Source organism: Symphalangus syndactylus, chromosome 5 (assembly GCF_028878055.3).
Source record: "Symphalangus syndactylus isolate Jambi chromosome 5, NHGRI_mSymSyn1-v2.1_pri, whole genome shotgun sequence".
NCBI classification, from domain to species: domain Eukaryota; kingdom Metazoa; phylum Chordata; class Mammalia; order Primates; family Hylobatidae; genus Symphalangus; species Symphalangus syndactylus.
Genome location: NC_072427.2, coordinates 96,709,279 through 96,721,364, shown reverse-complemented (window position 1 = coordinate 96,721,364; position 12,086 = coordinate 96,709,279).

Below are 12,086 nucleotides of genomic sequence, written 5' to 3'. Positions count from 1 at the left end.
AGCAAGTTTTTTAAAAAGGAAAAAGAAAAAGGATAAAAAGAAAGAAAAAGGCAGAGGCTTGGGAATTTTCAGATCTGGGTTGAAAATCCTGTTTCTTCTGCTTGCACCTTAGGCAAGATACCTGCAAAATGAGAGTTGCAATAAATAGTAAACTATAGTAAATAGTATGCCATTGTGCTAAGTGCTTTATGTATATTTACTTTTTTTTTTTTTTTTGAGACAGAGTCTCGCTCTCTCACCCAGGCTGGAGTGTGGTGGCGCGATCTCTGCTCACTGCGACCTCCACCTCCTGGTTTAAGCGATTCTCCTGCCTCAGCCTCCCGAGTAGCTGGAATTACAGGCGTGCACCACCATGTCCGGCTAATTTTTCTGTATTTTTAGCGGAGACCAGGTTTGGCCATGTTGGCCAGGCTGGTCTCGAACTCGAGCTAAGGTGATCTGCCTGCCTTGGCCTTTCAAAGTGCGGGGATTACAGTCATTCATTTAATCTTCACAACAGCCCTCTGAGATAAATGCTATTATTTTCCCTATTTTACATATAATGAAATAATAATTGTATCAAGTTCATTGACTTTTTTAGGGGGAGAATTACACAATGTATGTCAACCACTTGGCACTGTGCCTCGCACATTAAGCAATATTTTTTGTTATGACTGTGTCTCCTAAAAGGAGGCAGAAATAGGTATTAGCCTTCTCAGCTTCAACATCATAAACATTATAATCATTTATTGCCATCCATGCAGGAGCACAGAAAAAGATACAGTATAAACTCTGATTCCGAGGGCTTTAGTTATAAGCAAACAATCAACAAAATAACTCATGTGACAGAAAATAGGATTTCTGGCTGGGCACGGTGGCTCACGCCTGTAATCCCAGCACTTTGGGAGGCCGAGGCGGGTGGATCACGAGTTCAGGAGATCGAGACCATCCTGGCTAACATGTGAAACCCCGTCTCTACTAAAAATACAAAAAATTAGCCAGGCGTGGTGGCGGGCACCTGTAGTCCCAGCTACTCAGGAGGCTGAGGCAGGAGAATGGCGTGAACCTGGGAGGCGGGGCTTGCAGTGAGCCTAGATCGTGCCACTGCACTCCAGCCTGGGCGACAGAGCAAGACTCCGTCTCAAAAAAAAAAAAAAAAAGAAAATAGGATTTCTGTTAAAGTTAACTCTTCTAGGCAGCATCTTAAACAGCATAAAAGAAAAACAGGCCAGGTGCAGTGGCTCATGCTTGTAATCCCAGTGTGGGCAACATAGTGAGACTCCATCTGTACAAACCTTTTAAGAAAATTAGGCCGGGCGCGGTGGCTCACGCTTGTAATCCCAGCACTTTGGGAGGCCGAGGCGGGCGGATCACGAGGTCAGGAGATCGAGACCATGGTGAAACCCCGTCTCTACTAAAAATACAAAAAATTAGCCGGGCGTGGTGGCGGGCGCCTGTAGTCCCAGCTACTCGGAGAGGCTGAGGCAGGAGAATGGCGTAAACCTGGGAGGCGGAGCTTGCAGTGAGCCGAGATCGCGCCACCGCACTCCAGCCTGGGTGACAGAGCGAGACTCCGTCTCAAAAAAAAAAAAAAAAAAAAAAAAGAAAATTAGCCAGGTGTGATGGTGCCCACCTGTAATCCCAGCTATACAGGAGGCTGAGGTGGGAGGATCACTTGAGCCCAGGAGGTGGAGGCTGCAGTGAGCTATGATCGTACCAATGCTGTCCAAACTAAGCAACAGAGTAAGACCTGGCCACTAAAAAATTTTTAAAAAGAAAAATAAGGCCAGGCGCAGTGGCTCACGCCTGTAATCTCAGCACTTTGGGAGGCTGACGCAGGCGGATCACCTGAGGTCGGGAGTTTGAGACCAGCCTGACCAACATGGAGAAACCCCGTCTCTCTAAAAATACAAAAAATTAGCTGGGCATGGTGGCGCATGCCTGTAATCCCAGCTACTCGGGAGGCTGAGGCAGGAGAATCACTTGAACCCTGGAGGTGGAGGTTGCAGTGAGCCGAGATTGTGCCATTGCACTCCAGCCCAGGTGACAGTGCGAGACACTGTCTCAAAAAAAAAAAAAAAAAAAAAAGAGCCACTGAGCAAAACTTCCTAAAAGTTGCCAGTAGCCATCCCCCTCTTCTGCATCCAGGACCAGTAAGGTGCCTTACATCTCTAAATCTCATCCTTCTCCCAGCCTTGCTTCTAACTGCACTCCAAGGCCTGGCACAGTGGCTCATGCCTGTAATCCCAGCACTCTGGGAGGCCAAGATGGGAGGATCACTTGAGCCCAGGGATGTGAACCAACCTGGGCAACATAGGGAGACCCCATCTCTATTTATTTTAAAAAAAATTAAAATTAAAATACACTCCAAGTGTCAACACTTCATGCAGAAAACAGAAATGTTGAAGTTAGCCTTGCCTCCCCAGCTGCTCAAGGACCTTTTGAAATCTTCAACTGAGTGCCCAGTGAAGGCTGGGGAAGGGGCAGGGAGTGTCCATCCTCCTTCCCAATACCAGTGGTTTATCAGTGTATTCAGCCCACAAAGCAAGTCCCTTCTCTAGGTACAGAGGAAAATTTCATTAGTAAAAAAAATAAGAATTTTTCCTTTCAATCCATTAAAATTATAAAAATACATAAAACAAGATGGAAATGACAGAATGTTCTCAATAAAGTGTCCATATAAAAGGCCATACTCTGGCCGGGCACGGTGGCTCACGCCTGTAATCCCAGCACTTTGGGAGGCCGAGGCGGGCAGATCACGAGGTCAGGAGATCGAGACCATCCTGGCTAACACAGTGAAATCCTGTCTCTACTAAAAGTACAAAAAATAAGCCAGGCATGGTAGCGGGCGCCTGTAGTCCCAGCTACTCCAGAGGCTGAGGCAGGAGAATGGCGTGAACCCAGGAGCGGAGCTTGCAGTGAGCCGAGATCACGCCACTGCAATCCAGCCTGGGCGACAGTGCAAGACTCTGTCTCAAAAAAAAAAAAAAAAAAAAAGGCCATAGTCATCCTCAGAGGTTGCAACCAAACAATACATTAATTAATTAATTTTAAAAATGTTTTAAAGGTTATATTCAGCCTAAGAATGATTCACACAAACTTTTTTTTTTTTTGAGACAGAGTCTTGCTCTGTCGCCCAGGCTGGAATGCAGTGGCACGATCTCAGCTCACTGCAACCTCCACCTCCCGGGTTCAAGCAATTCTCCTGCCCCAGCCTCCCGAGTAACTGGGATTACAGGTGCACACCACCACACCTGGCTAATTTTGTATTTTTAGTAGAGACAGGGTTCTGCCTTGTTGGTCAGGCTGGTCTCGAACCCCTGACCTCAAATGATCCACTTACCTCAGGCTCCCAAAGTGGTGGGATTACAGGTGTGAGCCACTGCACCTAGCCCACACAAACTTTGGAATCTTGATTACCTCTGAAAATCTTCAGGTAGATGGGGAGTGTCCCAAGATTTTCATTTGAACCACTATTTATAATAGCGAGGTAGAATAAAGTCAAATTACAGAGAGAAAAATAAATTATGAAAGATTCCATGCTATAGACCAGTGCCGTGGCACATACCTGTGGTCTCAGCTACTCAGGAGGTAGGAGGATCGCTTGAGCCCAGGAGTTCGAGGCTTCAGTGAGCTATGATCATGCCACTGTATTCCCGCGTGGGTGATAGGTGAGACCCTGTCTCAAGAAAGAAGGAAAGAAGCCGGGCGCGGTGGCTCACGCTTGTAATCCCAGCACTTTGGGAGGCTGAGGCGGGCGGATCACGAGGTCAAGAGATCGAGACCACGTTGAAACCCTGTCTCTACTAAAAATACAAAAAAATTAGCCGGGCGTGGTGGCGGGCGCCTGTAGTCCCAGCTACTCGGAGAGGCTGAGGCAGGAGAATGGCGTGAACCCGGGAAGCGGAGCTTGTAGTGAGCCGAGATTGCGCCACTGCACTCCAGCCTGGGCGACAGAGCGAGACTCCGTCTCAAAAAAAAAAAGAAGGAAAGAAAGAGAGAGAGAGAAGGAAGGAAGGAAGGAAAGAAGGAAGGAAGGAAAGAAGAAAGAAAGAAACAGTGCAGTCATAAAGGAGAATGAGATCATGTCTTTTGCGGGAACATGGATGGAGCTGGAGGCCATTATTCTCAGCAAACTAACGCAGAAACAGAAAACTAAACACTGCATGTTCTTACTTATAAATGGGAGCTAAATGATGAGAACTTAGGAACACAAGGAAACAATAGACACTGGGGTCTACGTGAGGTAGGAGGGTGGGAGGAGGGAGAGGAGGAAAACAGAGAACTATTGGGTACTGGGCTAAATACCTGCATGATGAAATAATCTGTACACCAACCCCCCATGACATAAGTGTACCTATGTATACCTTACAGGTGTAAGCCACCGTGCCCGGCCAGTAATTACAATAAGGAGACACTATGTACAGTTGTCTCCCTCCAGATGACCTGGTCACTTCTCCACTCTTTGGGCTAAATTGTGCCCCCATGTTGAAGCCCTAACCCCCAGTACTTTAGAATGTGACTGCATTTAGAGACAAGTTAAAGAAAGAGAAGAAAGATAGAGAGAGAAAGAAAGAAAAGAAAGAAAAAAGAAAGAAAGAAAGAACCCATGTTGAAGCCCTAACCCCCAGTACTTTAGAATGTGACTACATTTAGAGATAAGTTAAAGAAAGAGAAGAAAGAAAGAAAGAGAGAGAGAAGGAAAGAAAAGAAAAGAAAGAAAGAAAGAGAAAAGAAAGAAAAAGAGAGAGAGAAAGAAGAGAAGAGAAAAGGAAGGAAGGCAGGCAGGCGGGAGGGAGGGAAAGGGAAGGGAAGGGAAGGAAAGAAAGGAAGAAAGGAAAGGAAGGAAAGAAGGAAGGAAGGAAAGAAGGAAGGAAGAAAGGAAATGAAAGGAAAGAGGGAAGGAGAGAAGGAAGGGAGGGAGGGGGGGAAACATTTCATGCTCCGTAGTATGTAAAAAGAATGACATGGTTCTTGGCCGGACAGGGTGGCTTATGCCTGTAATCTCAACGCTTTGGGAGGCTGAGGTGGGTGGATCATGAGGTCAGGAGTTTGAGACCAGCCTGGCCAAGATGGTAAAACCCCGTCTCTACTAAAAAGAAAAAAAAATAGCTGGGCGTGGTGGCGGGCGCCTGTAATCCTAGTTACTCGGGGGGCTGAGGCAGGAGAATCGCTTGAACCTGGGAGGCAGAGGTTGCAGTGAGCCGAGATCGCGCCACTGCACTCCAGCCTGGGTGACAGAGTAGGACTCCGTCTCACCAAAAAAAAAAAAAAAAAAGAATGACATGGTTCTCTAGATACAGCCATGGAAAAGTGGCCACTGTGTTTTGTGAATAAATAGGTATTGCTAAATTATGTTCAAGAAGGGATGGACCAGTTCGCACCACCAACATATTTGGGAATGTCAGTTACTCCACACTCTTGAGAACACACATTAGTAATCTCTTTTTAATCTTTGCCAGTCTGATAGGTGTGTGTCAACACACACACTTAAGATTCCTTCATTGTAATTACTAGCCGGGTGCGGTGGCTTACACCTGTAATCCCAGTACTTTGGGAGGCCGAAGCGGGCAGATCACCTGAGGTCAGGAGTTCGAGACCAGCCTGGCCAATGTGGCAAAACCCCATCTCTACTAAAAATACAAAAATCATCCGGGTGTGGTGGTGGGCACCTGTAATCCCAGCTACTTAGGAGGCTGAAGCAGGAGGATCATTTGAACCTGGGAGGCAGAGGTTGCAGTGAGCTGAGATTGCTCCACTGCACTCCAGCCTGGGTAACAAGAGCAAGACTCCGTCTCAAAAAAAAAAAGATTTCTTTATTGTAATTACTGAGGTAATGGAATTACTGCTCTCCATGCTTCTAGTCCACAAAGCTGGTGGGATAAACACTGGTTATTTTGATGACGCATTTGCACAAGGAGGTGGGTAATCAAGATGGTGTTCACACAGCTGTCTCCCTTTAGATGGCCTGGTCACTTCTCCATGCTTTGGGCTGAATTGTGCCCCCATGTTGAAGCCCTAATCCCCAGTACTTTAGAATGTGACTGCATTTGGAGATAAGTTATTTAAAGAGGTGATTAAGTTAAAATGAGGCTGTTAAGGTGGGTGATAATCCAATCTAATTGGCATCCTTATAAAAGGAGGAAATTTGGCCCCAGAGAGACACCAGGGTTGTGCACACACAGAGCAACGTCCCTGTGAGGACACAGAAAGAAGGCAGCCATCTGCCGGCCAAGGAGAGGCCTCAGGAGAAACCTACCCTGCAGACACCTTGATCTTGGACTTCCAGTCTCCAGGACGGTGGGAGAATAACGGTCTCCCGTAGTTGAAGCCCCAGTCTGTGGTGCTTTGTCACATCAGCCCCACCAGACCAACACAGCAGGTGTCTTTGATCCTTATACGTCCCTTCAGCAGGTCCCAGGGATTTGTGTTACCCAAAATGTTTCCTCCCAGATGGAAAACTCTGAAAGCAGGTGGAAGCTTTCCCCCTCATTTTCCTCTTGCTGAACACACCCCTGCCCTGCAGGACCAGCTCTGGTCTGCTGCCTCCTGCTTTCCTCTTTCGAAGTCATTCTGCCAACTTGGAGATTTGGATTTGGGTGAGCTGTGCTGGGGGTGGAATGTGGGGCAGAGTCTCCTCATCCGAAGAAAGACAGGAGTTTCTGATCCTGGGATTTCGGGTTTGCTGAAGGGTGCTTGTGCGGGTGGCACTGACTCTTCTCTCTTCTTGCTGTATTTGGCCTCTAAGAGAAAGGCACCAGAAGCTCGTTCTCCGCTCTTTGAGACACCCTTCAAGCTTTGCGGCATCTCCCTCTCTCTCTTCTGGGTCTCCGCCTACTGCACAGCCTACTCATACCCAGTGTCCTCGGCTGGCTCCGCCCTTCTCATGCGATTGGTGCTCTCAGATTCCACGCCTCTATATTATGTTCATTATCTACTCTCCCTTGCCAACGCCAAAGTCAATGCCTAAACCTCCTCCTCAAAGCTAATGACTGACCCCGGAGTGTTGTCACAGTGTTGAATACGGGAATCCCTCAAGGTGTACAAAGAAGTCCTACCTCCCCTCTGAGCATCATCCCTCCCTCAATTTGCAAAAGAAAGGCACACCTCTCATTTACCCCAGACTGTTAACACCTTCCAGGCAGCAAAGGTGCAATTGAAAAGGTTGATTTACTGTGGGTGCTGAAGAAGGAAAATTAATCCTTTACGGATTGGATGGTTTGGCCAGGTGTAGTGGTTCACCCCTGTAATCTCAGAACTTTGGGAGGTTAAAGGGGGAGGATTGCTTGAGTTTAGAAGTTTGAGAGCAGCCTGGACAACACAGTGAAACCCTAACTCTGCAAAATACAAAAATTAGCCAGGTGGCCAGGCGCGGTGGCTCACGCTTGTAATCCCAGCACTTTGGGAGGCTGAGGCGGGCGGATCACGAGGTCAGGAGATCGAGACCACGGTGAAACCCCGTCTCTACTAAAAAATACAAAAAATTAGCCGGGCGTGGTGGCGGGCGCCTGTAGTCCCAGCTACTCGGAGAGGCTGAGGCAGGAGAATGGCGTGAACCCGGGAAGCGGAGCTTGCAGTGAGCCGAGATTGCGCCACTGCACTCCAGCCTGGGCGACAGAGCAAGACTCCATCTCAAAAAAAAAATTAGCCAGGTATGGTGGCACCAGCCTGTAGTCCCAGCTAATCAGGAGGCTGAGGTGGGAGGATCACTTGAGCCCAGGAGGTCAAGCCTGCAGTGTGCCGTGATCATGCCAGTGCACTTCAGCATGGGTGACAGAGCAAGACCCTGTCAAAAAAAAAAAAAAAAAAAAAAAAAAAAGGCTGGGCGTGGTGGCTTACACCTGTAAACCCAGCACTTTGGGAGGCCAAGATGAGTGGATCATTTGAGATCAGGAGTTCGAGACCAGGCTGACCAAAATGATGAAACCCCCGTCTTTATTAAAAAATACAAAAATTAGCCAGGCGTGGTGGCGGGCGCCTGTAATCTCAGCTACTCGGCAGACTGAGGCAGGAGAATCACTTGAACCCAGGAGGCGGAGGTTGCAGTGAGCCAAGATCACACCACTGCACTAGAGCCTGGGCAACAGAGTGAGACTCCCTCTCAAAAAAAAAAAAAAAAAATTGCTTGGTTTCCAATACTTGGTTTTCAACAAAAGTGAAGGAGGCTCTAATAGACTCCTCAGCTGAATATTTCATTTAAAATGATTTTCAGTGGTAGATTTTCCTGGTGCATATAACTGAAGCATTCAAGGAGTTGAGTGATACTGTTATAACAACAATTTTTTTTCCTGTGACTTTCTGGAGTTTGATGATGTCGAAAATTTAAAATGCTGTTTGGGGCCAGGTGCAGTGGCTCACTCCTGTAATCCCAGCACTTTGGGAGGCTGAAGTGGGTGGATCACCTGAGGTCAGGAGTTCGAGACCAGCGGCCAATATGGTGAAACCCTGTCTCTACTGAAAATATAAAAATTAGCTGGGAGGCCGGGCACGGTGGCTGTTTGTAATCCTGGAACTTTGGGAGGACAAGGCGGGCGGATCATCTGAGGTCGGGAGTTCGAGACCGGCCTGACCAACATGGAGAAACCCCATCTCTACTAAAAATACAAAAATTAGCTGGCCGTGGTGGCGCGTGCCTGTAATCCCAGCTACCTGCATATACCCCAGACCGTTAACACCTTCCGGCATAGGTTGCAGTGAGCTGAGATCTCGCCACTGCACTCCAGTCTGGGTGACAGAGTTAGACTCCGTCTCAACAACAACAAAAAAAGGCCGGGTGTGGTGGCTTATGCCTGTAATCCCAGCAATTTGGGAGGCCAAGGTGGGTGGATCATGAGGTCAGGAGTTAGAGACCAGCCTGGCCAAGATGGTGAAACCCCATCTCTACTAAAAATACAAAAATTAGCTGGGCGTGGTAGCAGGTTCCTGTAATCCCAGCTCTCGGCAGGCTGAGGCAGAGAATTGCTTGAACCCAGCAGGCAGAGTTTGCAGTGAGCCGAGATGGTGCCACTACACTCCAGCCTTGGTGACAGAGTGAGACTCTGTCTCAAAAAAAAAAATTGTTGTTGAGGTTTCAGTGTCCACAGATATTTCAATTCGTGAAACTTTCATTTCATAAAGCAAAATCAACTTGTAATATTAAAATCTTCACATCTTTATTGCAATGCTCAGAATACAGGTGGGCTCAGGAGTTAGCTTCTTAAATAAGTTTACACATGAGGATTATCAGGTTAATAGATGGGGGATTTGAGGATTAGGCTTGCTACTGAGTCTTTAATATGCTTTCTGTTACAAAGCCTGGAAGTTGGAAGTTCTACCTCTAGTCATTTAAAAGACTTCATGTTCTGAATGTGAAGTATGTTCAATGTACTCTTGTTGTATTTAAAAAAACTATGAATCAAATTTTTTTATAAAAAAATGATTTCTTTTTTTTTAGGCCAGGCGCGGTGGCTCATGCCTATAATCCCAACACTTTGGGAGGCCGAGGTGGGCAGATTGCTTGAGGTGGGGAGTTCCAGACCAGCCTGGCCAGCATAGTGAAACCTTGTCTCTACTAAAAATACAAAAATTAGCTGGGCATGGTGGTGAACGCCTATAATCTCAGCTATTTGGGAGGCTGAAGCAGGAGAATCCCTTGAACCTGGGAGGCAGATGTTGCAGTGAGCTGAGATCGCGCTACTCCACTCCAGCCTGGGTAACAGAGTGAAACTCCATCTGAAAAAAAAAAAAATTGGTTTGTTTTTTTGAGTGACAGACAAGTTGGGTCTCTCCTTTTGAGAAACAGTTTTAGAGATATAATTCATATGTCATGCAATCATGAATTTGACATGTACAATTCAATGGCTTTCAGTACATTCTTGTGGTTGTGCAACTATCACTGCAATAAATTCTAGAACGTTTTCATCACTCAAACAAAAACCCCTGTACCCTTTCGTTATCACCCCAAATACCTCTATCCACCTTTGGCAACAACTAATCTATTTTCTGTCTTCTGGATTTGCCTATTCTGGACATTTCCTTATTAAATGTTATTTATTATTAGGTTTTTTTTTCTTCGAGACGGAGTCTCGCTCTGCCACTTAGGCTGAAGTGCAGTGGTGCCATCTCGTCTCACTGAAACCTCCACCTCCCAGGTTCCAGCGATTCTCCTGCCTCACTCTCCCAAGTAGCTGGGATTACAGGCACCTGCCACCATGCCCAGCTAATTTTTGTATTTTTAATAGAGATGGGATTTCACCATTTTGGTCAGGCAGGTCTTGAACTCCTGACCTCAAGTGATCCACCTACCTTGACCTCCCAAAGTGCTGAGATTACAGGCGTGAGCCACCGTGCTCGGCCCCAGTTATTATTATTAGTTTTAGAGACAGGGTCTCACTTTGTTGCCCAGGCTGGAGTGTAGTGGCATGATCTCAGCTCAATTGCACTCAATCTCCTAGGCTCGTGATCCTCCTACCTCAGCCTCCCAAGTAGCTGGGACCACATGTGTGTGCCACCATACCTGGCTAATTTTGAGACGAAGTTCCCCTCTGTCGCCCAGGCTGGAGTGCAGTGGCGTGATCTCGGCTCACTGCAACCTCCCCCTCCAGGGCTCAAGCAGTCCTCCTGCTTCAGCCTCCCGAGGAGCTGGGACTACAGGCACACGCTCCATGCCTGGCTAATTTTTGTATTTTTAGTAGATATGGGGTTTCAGCATGTTGGCCAGGCTGGTCTCAAACTCCTGACGTCAAGTGGTCCACCCACCTCGGCCTCCCAAAGTGCTGGGATTACAGGCGTGAGCCACCGCGCCTGGCCCTTTCTTTCTTCTACTTATTATTTTTGAGACAAGGTCTCACTCGGTCACCCAGGCTGGAGTGCAGTGGTGTGATCCCGGCTCAATGCAACCTCTGCCTTCCAGGTTCGAGTGGTTCTCCTGCTTCAGCTCCCCAAGTAGCTGGGATTACGGGCAAGGGCCACCATGCCCGGCTAATTTTTGTATTTTTAGTAGAGATGGCATTTCACCATGTTGGCCTGGCTGGTCTCGAACTCCTGACCTCAAGTGATCCACCTGCCTCGTCCTCCCAAAGTGCTGGAATACAGGCCTGAGCCACCGCACATAGCCACACCTGGCTAATTTTTATATGTTATTTTTTGTAGAAATGATTTCTTGCTATGTTGCCTAAGCAGGTCTGGAACTCCTGGACTCAATCTTCCCTCCTCGGCTTCCCAACGTGCTGGGATTACAGATGTATGGTACTGCACCCAGCCTGGACATTTCATATAAATAGAATTGTATAGTATGTGGTCTTTTTTTTTGAGACAGAGTCTCACTCTGTCGCCAGGCTGGAGTGCAGTGGCACAATCTTGGCTCACTGCCACCTCCACCCCCTAGGTTCAAGCAATTCTCCTGCCTCAGCTTCCTGAGTAGTTGGGACTACAGGCGCGCACCACCATGCTCAGCTTATTTTTTTATTATTATTTTTCTTTTTTCTTTTTTTTTTTTTTGAGATGGAGTCTCGCTCTGTCGCCCAGGCTGTAGTGCAGTGGCGCGATCTCGGCTCACTGCAAGCTCCGCCTCCCAGGTTCACGCCATTCTCCTGCCTCAGCCTCCCAAGTAGCTGGGACTACAGGCGCCCGCCACCATGCCTGGCTAATTTTTTGTACTTTTTTAGTAGAGACAAGGTTTCACCATGTTACCCAGGATGGTCTCGATCTCCTGACCTCGTGATCCGCCCGCCTCGGCCTCCCAAAGTGCTAGGATTACAGGCACGAGACACCAAGACCAGCCAGTCTTTTTTTGTTGTTGTTGTTGAGAAAATGTCTCACTCAGGCTGGAGTACAGTCGTGCGATCACAGCTCACTGAAGCTTCGACCTCCTGAGCTCAAGGAATCCTCCTACCTCAGCCTCCCAAGTAGCTGGGACTACAGATGTGTGCCACCACGCCTAATTTTTCTATTTTATTTGTAGTGATGGGGGTCTCACTATGTTGTCCAGGCTGGTCTTGAACTCCTGCGCTCAACTGATCCTCCTACCTGGGCCCCCCAGTGCTGGGATTACAGGTGTGAGCCACCATGCCTGGCCGCATGTGGTCATTTATGACTGAATTCTTTTTTTTTTTTTTGAGACAGAGTCG